General features: G+C 40.9%; 1 protein-coding gene across 1 annotated transcript in view; it reads right to left on the bottom strand.

The window, feature by feature from the left end:
* The window catches only part of LOC109913699 (guanine nucleotide-binding protein G(I)/G(S)/G(O) subunit gamma-7), a 345,302-nt gene extending 335,508 nt beyond the window's left edge, over positions 1-9,794 (bottom strand). Inside the window, exon 1 of the mRNA XM_048595252.1 lies at positions 9,149-9,794. The gene's annotated coding sequence lies outside the window, so the exon portion shown is untranslated. The remainder of the gene's footprint in view (positions 1-9,148) is intronic.
* Positions 9,795-13,011: the final 3,217 nt, after the last annotated feature.

Here is a 13,011-nt window from a genome sequence, read left to right as displayed (position 1 = left end):
ATCTGCAGTTCCTACTATCTCTGATTCACAGTATTCCAGAAGATGCCTCACCAATATTCTGTACAACCTCAACATGACTTCCCAACTCCTAAACTCAAAGGACTGAGCAATGAAGGCAAGCTAAATGCCTTTTTAACCATGTATTTATGTGACGCAAACGTCAAAGAAGTATGTGCCTTAACCCCTGGGTCCCTCTGTTCTACAACACTACCCAAGGCTCTACCATTAATTACATAAGCCCTACCTTTATTTGTTGTACCAAAATGCAATACATTGCATTTATCCAGATTGAAGTCTATCTGCAACTTTTCAGCCATTGACCCATTTGATCAAGATCCCTTTGTAATCTTAGAAAACGGTCTTCACTGTCTACTATGCCAACAATTTTGGTGTTATTCACAAATTTACTAACCATGCTATCTACATTTTCATCTAAATCATAAACAAAAGAGACTGAGAACCGATCCCTGTAGAACACCGCTGGTGATAAGCCTCCAATTCGAAAAGCTACCCTCCAGCACCATTCTGTCTCCTGCCGTTAAGCCATTTACGTGTCCAATTGGCAAGCTCACCCTGAATCCCATGTGACCTAACTTTACTAATTAGTCTATCATGCGGAACCTTGTCAAAGACTTTACTAAAATCCAAGTAAATAACATCTATCGCACTGCCCTCAATTGTTTTGGTAACTTCCTCAAAACACACAATCAAGTTTGAAAGACATGGTTTTCTTCACACAAAACCATAGTGACTATCCCTAATCAATTTTTGCCTCAATGTCCATAAATCTTGTCTTTCAAAATCGCCTCCAATTTACCCATGACTGAAGTCAGACTCACAGGTCTATAATTCCCTGGTTTCTCCTCTCAACTATTCTTAAACAAAGGTACAACATTAGCCACCTTTCAGTCATCAGACACCTCATCTGTAGTTATAGATGAAGTAAATATTTCTGCAAAGGGTCTCACAATTTCCTCCCTTACTTCCCATAACATTCTGGGATACATTAAGTCAAACCCTGGAGATTTATCCACCTTCATATTCTGTAAGACTTCCTGAACTTCCACTTCTGTCATGTGAACTGTTTTTAAAACATCAACATTTATTGCTCTGTGTTCTCTAGCCTCCATTTCTTTCTCCACAGTAAAAACTGGCATAAAAATATTCATTTAGTATCTCTCCCATCTTCTGGGGTACAATACAAAGACTACATCCTTGATCTTTAAAGAGCCATTCCCTCTCTCTCGTTACTGTCATACTCTTAATGTATTTGCAAAAGCTCTTTGGATTGTCCTTAACCTTATCTGCCAATGCTATCTCATATCCCCCCTTTGTCCCTACACTCTTTATATGGATTACAAGATTCAATTGAACCAAGTTGTCTATATCTAAAATAAGATTCTCTTTTATTCTTGACTAGAACCTCAATATTGTTCCTTAATCTGACTGGCCTTACATATGAAGCAGTCTATCAGATCTCAAGATTAACGTAATTGGTTCTTGTCTCCCTGAAGATCGTTCAATTATTTTCTATTCTTTACCGACTGACATAGCTCCATTACTTATGGGATGTGTTCAGTCATGTTGAAGATTATACCTCCACTACTGTTCACCTAGCCTTCCCTTCTTGGCAGAGGGATAAAGAGGCACTATTTAGAATTAGAAGTTGTGATCAGCAAGAAATAACTAATATTATGCAATGGATGGCAGATAGAAGAAGTATCTGCGTGACAAAATAGGAGAAAGAAAGTAAATCAAAATAAATGAAAAAGGTACAGATGTTGGATAGTGAGGTAAAAAAATCAAGAGCAAATTTGCAGGGGAAAAGAGGAAAATATTTTTTCTCTGTGGACTATGTGCACATCATTTGAAATTACAGTTTCATTTTGGACCGGATAAAGTTCACATATGACACAGATTGATCACGCAAAAAAAAGTCATAGAGAATAGAAAAGAGTATTTAGGATTAGTCATACCATACGTAACCATTTAATTATTATTTTAATCAGAGGTGAGCCAATCCAACACACACAGTAGCCAGTTACAGACACAGCCTGGCTTCAGACAACTACCTTCCCTCTCATTAGGAAAACACATATATTACATGTGAACTTATATGAACAAAGCACACCAAAACGTGAAGCCATTGGAAAAATATTAATTACATAACATGCTTCCAGAAAACTACTACTTCGCATTGTTTTCTTCAAAAAATGTCACATGACTAATTCTCACATGCATGTTTGTGTATTTTAAATTTAATTATTTATTAATAAAAATTCCACCAACTATAATCTCTAATTGATAAAGGTAATTTCAGCAGGAATAGAAAGAAGCCATTTTCACTCAAAAAGAACACATCAACATGTATCAATTCACCAGTTGTAGAAAGTCTGCTAAAGAAATTAAATCTGTTGGCCGTTCTTCTTCTAATGTGACCAGTGATATCTGACGGGTCACAAAACTGAGCTTGATTTACTCATAGTGAGACATTACGATTTTAGAAAAAGAACTCCACAAATGGCAGCTCACAGCAGCTCTTCGGAGTATTCCATCAATTACATCCTGACTTTGGCTAGCCTTGTAACACAAGTGAAACAGTTTTCATCAATCTCATGTGATCCAATTCTGAACAAATGCAAGGCAGGCAAAAGCAATAATTTGTATTTAAAATTAAGTGCTCAGAAAATTACAGATGTTCATAGTACACTTCCCTTCTTAACAAGTAAATTATCTGAATGAACTTTGTTGTACTGCACAATCAGTATAAAATACAATGCTATACTTGGAGAGAGTATACAAAAAATACCAAAATATACTTGGTATATTTTGTTAGGTGTCAGGATCAGAAAACTATTTTCTTGAATGATGCCATTGAACCAATGGGAGAGGACAGATATGTCTATGGTACATTAATATACCTTTTTCTATTACTTCAACACTATTATGGGGAAAGTGCAAGTAGATGGGTTGAACTGAGAGGCTCTTGCAGAGTGCTGGCACAATAATAATGGGTCGAATAGCCTCCTTCCATGCTATAACCATTCTATTATCCCATGAACATTCATTGTAATGTAGGACTCTTAGCACTTCTTGTTAGGGTACGTAGGGTATCACAGATCACTCCATTTGTTAAAATAGTGAGGAAGATTAACAGCTAACAAAGATTCACAGGATATGTTCAATTTATGTTCTTGTGGAATCTGTTCTGATCTAATGTCAAACCAATCATTCACTCGTTGCTAAAAACAGAACATTATTAAGCCCTCCAGTTATAATGTTTTATGGTAAACATGAAATAGCTCAAAATTCTATCTTTTTTTTCTAATATGACTACAAAGGACACATTATAAAAATAACTAACACAAAAGCAAATTTCAGCAGATCTGGAAGTCTGAAATAAAAGCAGAAAAGGCTGGAAACGTTCATGAGATTTGGTAGCATCTTTGGAGAGATCTGGTTGATCGATTTCTGATAAATGACGATCAACCTGCAATCTTAACTGTTTCTGCAGCCACAGATTCTGCCAGTCCTACTAAACAGATTCAACATTTTCCGATGTTATATTTTAAACAATGTATTTTAGAGTATGTATAACTCCAAGTTAGTTTGGGATGTAACATATAATATCTCAAAATAACAGATCTTGATATTTATATTTAGAATGTATTTCATGTGCAGGAAAATTAGTCAGAGTTTTTTTTATCTTTAGATGCCTTGTCTGTATTACTTGTCCGCTTTTGTGAACTTAAATCCCCAAAGTAAGAATAATACAGTTTGCTTCATCTTGAATATGACGAGTTATAGAGAGCTGGCAAAAATCCAGGCAACATTGCACCTTTGAAAATTCTAAGTGTCAGCTCAGTCAGTAGCATTCTTGCCCTTGAATCAAATAGTTTGAGTCCCACTTCAGGTCTTGAGCACAAAAATGCTGGAGGTGATGGCCTAGTGGTATTACCATTAGACTATTCATCCAGAAATTCAGCTAGTATTCTAGGAATTCATGTTCAAATCCCGCCAAGGCAGATGGTGTAATTTCAATACAATTAAAAAAAAATCTGGAACTAAGAATCTACTGATGACCATGAAACCATTGTCAATTGTCAAAGAATACCTTTCAGGGACTTGTGACTCCAGACCACCTGCAATGTGGCTGGCTCTCAACTGCCCTCTGAAATGAACTGGCAAGCCACTCAGTGAATCAATCACTACAAAGTCTCAAAGAAATGAAACCAGACTGACCACCTGGTATCAGCCTAGACACCGGAAAAGACAACGCAGAAACAGCCCCATCGACCCTGCAAAGTCCTCCTTACCAACGTCTGGGGTCTAGTGCCAAAATTGGTTGAGCTGTCTCATAGATGAGTCAAGCAACAGTTTGATATAGTCATGCTCATGGAATCATACCACACAGACAATGTCTCATACACTACTATCACCATCCCTGTATATGTCCTGTCCCACTATCAGGGTAGCCCTAGCAGAGGTCGCAGCACAGTGGCAGACAGTCAGGAAGGAGTTGCCCTGGGACTCCTCAAAATTGACTCCAGATTCCACAAAGTGTCACAGTTTCAAGTTAAACATGTACAAGAAAACTTCTGCTGATTACCACATATTGTCCATTCTCTGCTGATGAATTAGTACTTTCTGTGTTGAACATTTGGAGGATGCACTATGTGTGGCAAGGATGCAAAATGTACCCTGGATACGGGATTTCCACGTTCACTACCAACAGTGACTTGGCAGCACTACTGATCAAGCTGGTTAGGTCCTAAAGGACATAGGTGCTAGGTTGTGTCTGCAGGTAGGTGGGACAACAAGAAGGAAAAACATACTTAACCTCATCCTTACCTCATCCATGATGGTACTGGTAAGAGTGACAGCTGCACAGTCTTTGTGGAAAAGAAATCATGCCTTGACATTGAGAATAACCTCTATCATGTGTGGCACTATCACCGTGCTAAACGGGACAGACTTTGAGCTGACCTAGCAACTCAAGACTGGGCATCCAGAGGCACCGTGGGCCATCAACAGGAAAATTGTACTCCAGCGCAATCTGCAACCTCATGGCCTGACATATCCCCCACAAAAACATTACCACCAAGTCAAGGGATCAAACCTGGTTTAGTGGAGTGTGCATGAGGGCATGCCAGGAATAGCACCAGGCATACCTGAAAATGAGGTGTCAACCTGTTGAAGCTACAAGACAGGACTCTTGTATGCCAAACAGCAGAAGCAGCAAGTGATAGACAGAACTAAGCCAGCCCACAACCAACAGAGCAAATATAAGCTCTACAGTCCTGCCACATTCAGTGGTGGACAATTAAACAACTCACTGGAGGAGGAAGCTCTGCAAATATCAATGATGGAGCAACCTGCTGAGTTCCACTAGGGCCACACAGCTCCTGATCTCATCACAGCTTTGGTTAAAACATGAATTAAACAGCTGAATTTCAGAAGTGAGGTGAGACTGACAGCCTTTGACATCAAAGCTGCATTTGACCGAGTGTGGCATCAAGGAGCCCTAGCAAAACTAGAATCAATGGGTATCGGGGCATACTCTCTCCTGGCTGAAGTCATAGTTGTGGTTGTTGGAGGTCAGTCACCTCAGCCCTAAGATGTCTCTGCAAGAATTCCTCACAGTAGTGTCCTAGGCTCAACCATGTTCAACTGTTTCATCAATGACCTTCCCTCCATCATAAGCTCAGAAGTGGGCGTTATCATTGACCCGAAACTCAAATGGACTCATCACATAAACAACGTAGCTACAAGAGCAAGTCAGTGGCAAGTAATTCCCTCCCTAACAGCATTGTGGGTTAACTCACAACAGGTGGGCTGCAGCGATTCAAGAAGGCAGCTCACCACCACCTTCAATACAACAATCAGGGACGGGAAATAAATGCTGGCCAGCCAGCAATGCCCAAATGCCACACATGAATTAACACAAAAGAAAACAAGCCTGACACTGAGGCAGTGCTGCACTGTCAGAGATTCTGATTTTTGAATGTGATGTCAAACTGAGGTCAAATCTTCGATTTGATTTATTATTATCATGTGCCAAGATACGGTGTAAAATGTTGTTTTGCATGGTAACCAGACAAATCAATACATTACATAAGTACAATTAAACAACTCACTGGAGGAGGAAGCTCTGCAAATATCAATGATGGAGCAGCCCAACACAACAGCACCAAAGATAAGGCTGAACCATTTGCAGCAATCTTCAGCCAAGTGCTGTGTGGATGATGCATCTTGGCCTCCTCCAATCATCTCTTGCATTACAGATACCATCTTCTGCCAATTTGAATCAATAGAACGGCAATAGAACAAAACGTAGAAAACAGTGTTACAGCTACAGAGAATGTGCAGAAAAAGATCAACTTTAATATATGAGACGTCTGTTTAGAAGTCTGATAACAGTGGGGAAATAGCTACTCTTAAATCTGTTGGTGAAATCTGTCACATCTGCACTCTCAGGTGAACATAAAAGATCCTCTAGCACCAAGAACAGGGGAGTTAGCTCCGTTTCCTGGGCAATTTTCTGTGGGAGCTTGCCACACACAAATGGTATATTTCTTTCTTTACGACAGTAATTGCACTTGAAAAGTACTTCATTGGCTGCAAAGAGCTTTGAGATATCTGCTGGTTATGAACAGCATCATATTTCTCTTAATTTGCTGCTTAGTAGTTCTGATCACAACAAAGTCTACTCAGGCTTTAGAAAATCTAAATGTTCCTTTAACCTTCTAACCATCAGTTTATTATTCTGTATGAGATTTACTTTGAACCATCTTATAAATATGTAAATATAGAAACATCTTTTAACACTAACAGTTTTTATTTTAAAGAATCATATAGCTTAGAAGGAGGTCTCCAATAAAATAAAACAGATATATCACCAAATGCAAAAATGGATAAACTATATTTCTATTTCAATCTTTGTCATTTTATCTATATTTCTATATCCTTTATCCATCAACCTCCACATTAATTGGATTATCCTCCACCATTTGTGTTAACTCCAGTAAATGCCACAATCAAACATACACATTCACTTGGTTTTCAGCATTCAAAAGGAATTATTCCCTCTTGAACATCCTAGCCCAACTCTTTTGTCATCCCAAGCACTCACTTCCCTTCCTACAACATCTTCCCATGCAAGCAATTTCTCCAAAACTGCTCGTCTCTAAGAACTTAGGAGTATATCCTCGCCACCTAGCTTGAGACATACACTCTCCAGTTTCCATACTCTCCATAGAACATGAACATAAAAAATAGCAGTAGTCCATTAATTTTCTCAAACCTGCTCCACCATTCAGTAACATCATGGCTGATCTGATTGCGGCCTTAACTCCCCTTTAATATCTGCCAACCCCCACACATAACCTCGAATTCCCTTATAATTTACAAAAACAACTGCCTAATTCAGCATATGACAGTACAGTGGCTACCACTGCTGCATTTCAGCACTAGGGACTCAGGTTCGATTCCACCCTCAAGTAACTGTCTGTGTGGAGTTTGCACATTCTCCCTGTGTCTGTGTGGGATTCCACCAGGTACTCTGGTTTCCTCTCACAGTCCAAAGATGTGCAGGTTAGGTGGATTGGCCATGCTAAATAGCCCATAGTCTACAGTAATGTATCGGCTAAGTGGATTAGCCAAGGCAAATGCAGGGTTACAGAGATGGGGGGTGGTTCTGGGTGCAATGCTCTTCAGAGCGCTGTTGTGGACTCAATGAGCTGAATGGCCTGCTTCCATGCTGTAGGGATTCTATAAAAGACTGACTTTGTCAAACTCATCCCTTGTGAGTGAACCAGTGCGTCCAGTATGTATTTATTACTAGTACGTGCCTATCCTTTTCTCTCTCTCTTTTTCCCACAACTTCTCTCCCAACCTCCCACTGACACCCACTGTTTGTTTCTTTCTTTTACACTTCCTGTCTCTCTCTACCATATATCTATGTTTAACTCTAATTGTCTCAAGTTCTTTCTCCCCACATGCATGTTGGCTTTATTTTCCAAATTCTTTCACTAGTCTAGTCCCTCTTTCCTATATTCATTCATCCATCCCTATTCCTCCTTTGATATTCCTTCTCTTTCCTAATTTCTTCCCAGCTCTCTTACTATGCACCTCTCCTCTCAAACTGCTTCTCACTTGTCTGTGTTTCTTGATATCTTCCTGATTTCCTGCATCTGTATTCCCCTCTTTCCACATCTTGCTGAGTTACACTTCTTATCAAGCCTCGTGTCTCTGTCTCACTTTTCTCAAGTTTGTTTCTTCTTGGCATTTCTGCTTTGCTTTATTGCTTCCATTCTGAATTTTGTCCTTTACGTGATCACCACCCATCCGTCTCCCCTCAAACTCGTTTCACTATCTTCCTGTGACTCCTATGTTGGTCACTCTCCTCTGAAATTCACTCAACTGTTTATTTTCCTCCTCTTGTTCATTTATCTGTTGTTATCACGATCATTGTTTCTTTACCATCTCTTGCTTTCTCTCCGTTTCTCACCAAATTTGGCCTTTGTCTTTTCGCTCTTTGTCTTCATCTCGTTATTCTTTTTCTGTTTCTGTTCATCTAGCTCTTTGTTTTCTCTTTCCCCGATTGTCTCATTCAGTTTTGTTTACACATCTATCACGTTATATCCTTCTTTTCTTTCCAGTTTCTTTTTGATGACTTATTTATTCCCCTTACAATCCATTCTCTTGAATTACACTTTTAATTATTCCTTTGGGTTTTGTCTCTAACTTCCCCGTTGCAGGACGTTTTCCTTTACTCTCTGCTTTTTGTCGATCCCTTTGCCTGTTTGTTTTTTTCTTCATTTGTCCTTCCTTTATTTTGCCAATTTCCCCATTACCACCTCCGTCGGCTGTTTCTCCATCTCATCGTCACTTTCTCTCTCTCTCCGTTCTCTATTCTTCCTTGATCTGCCTCTACCCATCTTACTTTCTCTCCTCCCCTTTTCATACACTGTCCCTCTCAATCCTGGAAGCCGCCCCTAACCTGCTCGGAATAACGGGATCCGAGCCTAAGGCCTATTCCCGGCTTTGATTTGAGCTGCAGTCCGGGTGGGCCTGCAGGACTGAGCGGGCCGCGGGCCCCTGGTGACTGGGGAGTGCGGCGGCTCCGAAGCTGGAGCCCGGCTCTTACCTGCGGCCGGGATGAGAGAGAAGAGGAGGCAGTGGCGGCAGCGGTCCTTGCAGTAGGAGCTCGACGGCGAAGCTGAAACAACGCCAAAGGGTGCGGAGAGAGGTAGTTCAGCACTACCTTAAGGAGCCGAGGAAATCAAACGGACTGACCCCAGGAGACCGGCAGCGGAAAAACTGAGAACGGCGGAGGGGGAGAGGCAAATAGACAGACGTCAGCAGGGCAAAGAGAGAGAGAGACTCGGGAATAGAGAGATGCAGGGAGAGAGAGGAGTTACAGTAAAGGGAATGAGATAGGGAGGTGGGGGGAGATGTACAGGGAGAGGCGAAGAGACATGCAGGAAGTGAGAGAGATAGAGAGACGAGAGTGATACTGGGGAGAAGATACAAGCAGAAAAAGAAAGTATGGTGGAGGGAAAAAAGATACAAGGAGATGGAAAGAAAGAGTTATATAGGAAAGAGGTAAAGAGATAGTGAGAGGAAGATACAGGGAAGGCGAGAGATGTGAGGAGAGAGGAAGATGAAAAAGAGACTACGATAGAGGAAGAGAGATTCAGGGAGAAAAGAATAGTGCAATACAGGAACATTGATATAGAAAAAAAGTGTGATGGAGAGAGTGATATAGGGACGCATCGTGAGACTGAAGGGTTTCTAATGATGAAACGGTTAAAAATAGATTCCTCAGGATTCCTTGAAATCTAGTGGCTATCACCTCTTTACACATAATTTGGATATGAAATCCTGACGGATGCCGTAAGAGATTGCTAACTTTTGCACCGTTTACTGCATTATCTCATAGACTGCTTACTTTTCCCTCGTGGCCATGTAGGGCAAGTGATGTGAAGATATTGTCATGACTCATTGAGGTGATGCACAGGAAATCAAGCCTCACTATTTCAGGAATCATCATTCACGAAAAAAAATCAAACTATCCAAAGTCCCCAATTTATCTGACTGACAAATTCAAGTTAAAAACAAAACTCATCAGATGTCTTTAACGAGAAAACAGCTATTTATTGCAAAAAGATTGTTCTTATCTGATGGAATAAAAGAAACAAGAATTGCTCATGTAATCACACAATAATACATTTCTCTACTATGCTGTCTTGGACAGCTCTCCTGGTTAATGTCCTACGCAGCCTCAATTTCAACCTCAAAAGATTGCTGCTGATGCCCTAACTTATCTACATCCAGAACTTTCTTGGCTGTAATTGTGAAGGCACATTATACAACAATGATGCAGGAAATCCTGTCTGGGCTATGCAGCACTATCTCCCTGGAATGGTTCAGAGATCAAAAACTCATCAACAGGAGGGTTATTGTCAGTTCTATTATGGCATTGGTCGATGTGTGTGCAGGAGTATATCTTCATTCTGCATTAGTTTGAAGCTTTTTAAAGGTGTCCTGAGCCATGTTTGGAGAGGGTACCTTTTTTCTCCAAATAACTATCCCTGTGTGTCCCAAGAAAGTTAGAAGGAGGCAGGAACCTTTGAGTTCTCTAATATGAAAGAGTCATGGTAGCTGCCAGGATGTCTGGTGCAGACATCCAAATTTTTTCAACAATGGTCGCATATCATTTGAACATTCATGGAATGGAAGCCTTTTCTGTTCGCAAACAGGTTGCAATCTGAGTGCAGTCAAAGCACTTGTACCGGGGGAATTCAGTAATGGTGTGGAATTCCAGTAACCTAGCTGTCATTGCCACAGGGAAAGGATGTAAAGAGATATGCTTTGGAAGAATGACATCAGAGAATGCTGGATGATTGTTTGTCATACATACAAATGGTGTAGATGAGAATGTAGCGGGGAGGGGTGTGATAAATAAGTTTGCATTGACACAAGGATTGACCAGGTAGTTAACAGTGTGGAAGAAGGTCTAAGGTTACAGGAAAACATAAATGGTTTGGTCAGATGGGCAGATCAGTGGCAGGTGAAATTTAACCCTGATAAGTGTGAGATGATTTGGTTTGAAGGCAGTAACAAGACAAGGGAGTACAAAATGAACAGTAGGCCAGTAGAAGCTCAAAGAAACAAGGTATCTTGGGATGCTTGTCCAAAAATTCTTGAGGGTGGCAAGGTAGGTTAATAAGATAATTAAGCAATCGGCGCATAGTTTATAAATGCGGGGAAGTTATGTTGAAGCTGTACAGAACTTTAGTCAGGCCACAACTGGAGAACTGTATGCATTTCTGGTCACTGTACTACCGAAGGATGTGATTGCACTGGATGGGATGCAGAGGAGATTCATAGAACATAGAACAGTACAGCACAGGAATGGGCCCTTTGGTCCACGATGTTATGCCGAACATGACGCCAAATTAAACTAATCGCTTCTGCCTGCCTTTGGTCTATATCCCTCCATTCCTTGCATATTCACGTGTTTGTCTACAAGTCCCTTAAATGCCTCTATCTTATCTACATCCACCCTTGGCAGCATATTTCAGACTCCTACCACTCTCTGTGTAAAAGACTTGCCCCTCACATCTCCTTTGAACTTTCTCCCTCTCACCTTAAATGCATGCCTCCTAGTATTAGATATGTCAACTCTGGGAAAAAGATTCTGACAATCAATCTATCTATACATCTCATAATTTTATACACTTCTATCAAATCTCCCCTCAGCCTCCGCCGCTCCAGAGAAAACAACTTGAGTTTTTCTAGAGACAATAAAACTGCAGATGCTGGAATCCAAAGTAGACAAACAGGAGGCTGGAAGTACACAGCAAACCAGACAGCATCAGGAGGAAAGCAGAAGTCAATGTTTCAGGTATTACCCTTCTTCAGGACTGAATGTGGGGTTGGCGGGAGCTGCAGATAAAGAGAGGGTGAGGGGTTAGCAGAATGGTGGTGATAGGTGGGCAGCAGTAGTAGGTATGACCCAAGTTCGTTGATGGGAGGGACGAATCCGATTGGTAGCTGGAAGGGAGGGTCAGTAGGTGGAATGGAAGATTTTCTAGCCTGCCCTTGTGGCTCATACCCTCTAAACAAGGCAACATCCTGGTAAACTTCTTCTGCACCCTCTCCAAAGGCTCCACATTCTTCCTGTAGTGTGGCGACCAGAATTGAACACAATATTCTAAGTGTAGCCCAATCAAAGTCTTATAAAGCTGCTGTTATTAGACTGCTGAATGGACCTCTCTAACTTCAAGTAATGTTGATCTTGCTAATGTTAGTCTTGTTTTGCGCACCTCCTGTGCAGTTTTAACCTTGTATGCCTCACTCTGTCTAAGCACCCTATGATCTAAATGTCCTTGTTTGCAATAATCTGCCTGTACTGCTCGCAAAACAAAGCTTTTCATTGTGCTTAGTGACATGTGCCTACAATCAATCAAATCAAATCAACATGGCATTCTGACTCTTGTGCTCAATTCCCCAACCAATTAAGGCAAACATACAATACGCTTTCTTTACCACCTTTGCGAGGCCACTTTCAGGGAGCTATGGACTTGAATCCCAAGATCCCTCTGTACATCCAAACTCTTCATTAACTGTATACTTTTTCTTAATATTTGATCTCCCAAAGTGCAGCACCTCACACTTATCTGGATTAAACTCTATCTGCCATTTCTCCACCCATATCTGCAACTGACCTATATCTCGCTGTATCCTTTGACAACCATCTACACTATCCACAATTGCACCAATCTTTGTATCGTCTACAAACTTATTAACCCAGCCATCTACATTTTCATCCAGGATATTGCCTGGGATAGAGTGCTTTAGCTATGAAGAGAAGGTGGATAAGCATCCGACCAGCATCTACATCCAAAGGATCATTAGCTGCCATTTCTGCCACCTCCATAGGGTTTCCACCACCAGGCACATATTCACCTCCCCTCCCTTGTCAGCCTTCCACAAGGACTGTTC

The sequence above is a fragment of the Rhincodon typus genome, chromosome 3, assembly GCF_021869965.1.
Source record: "Rhincodon typus isolate 14 chromosome 3, sRhiTyp1.1, whole genome shotgun sequence".
Classification (NCBI taxonomy): domain Eukaryota; kingdom Metazoa; phylum Chordata; class Chondrichthyes; order Orectolobiformes; family Rhincodontidae; genus Rhincodon; species Rhincodon typus.
Note: the sequence above shows the minus strand (reverse complement) of the source record. Positions and strands in the feature narration are given on the sequence as shown.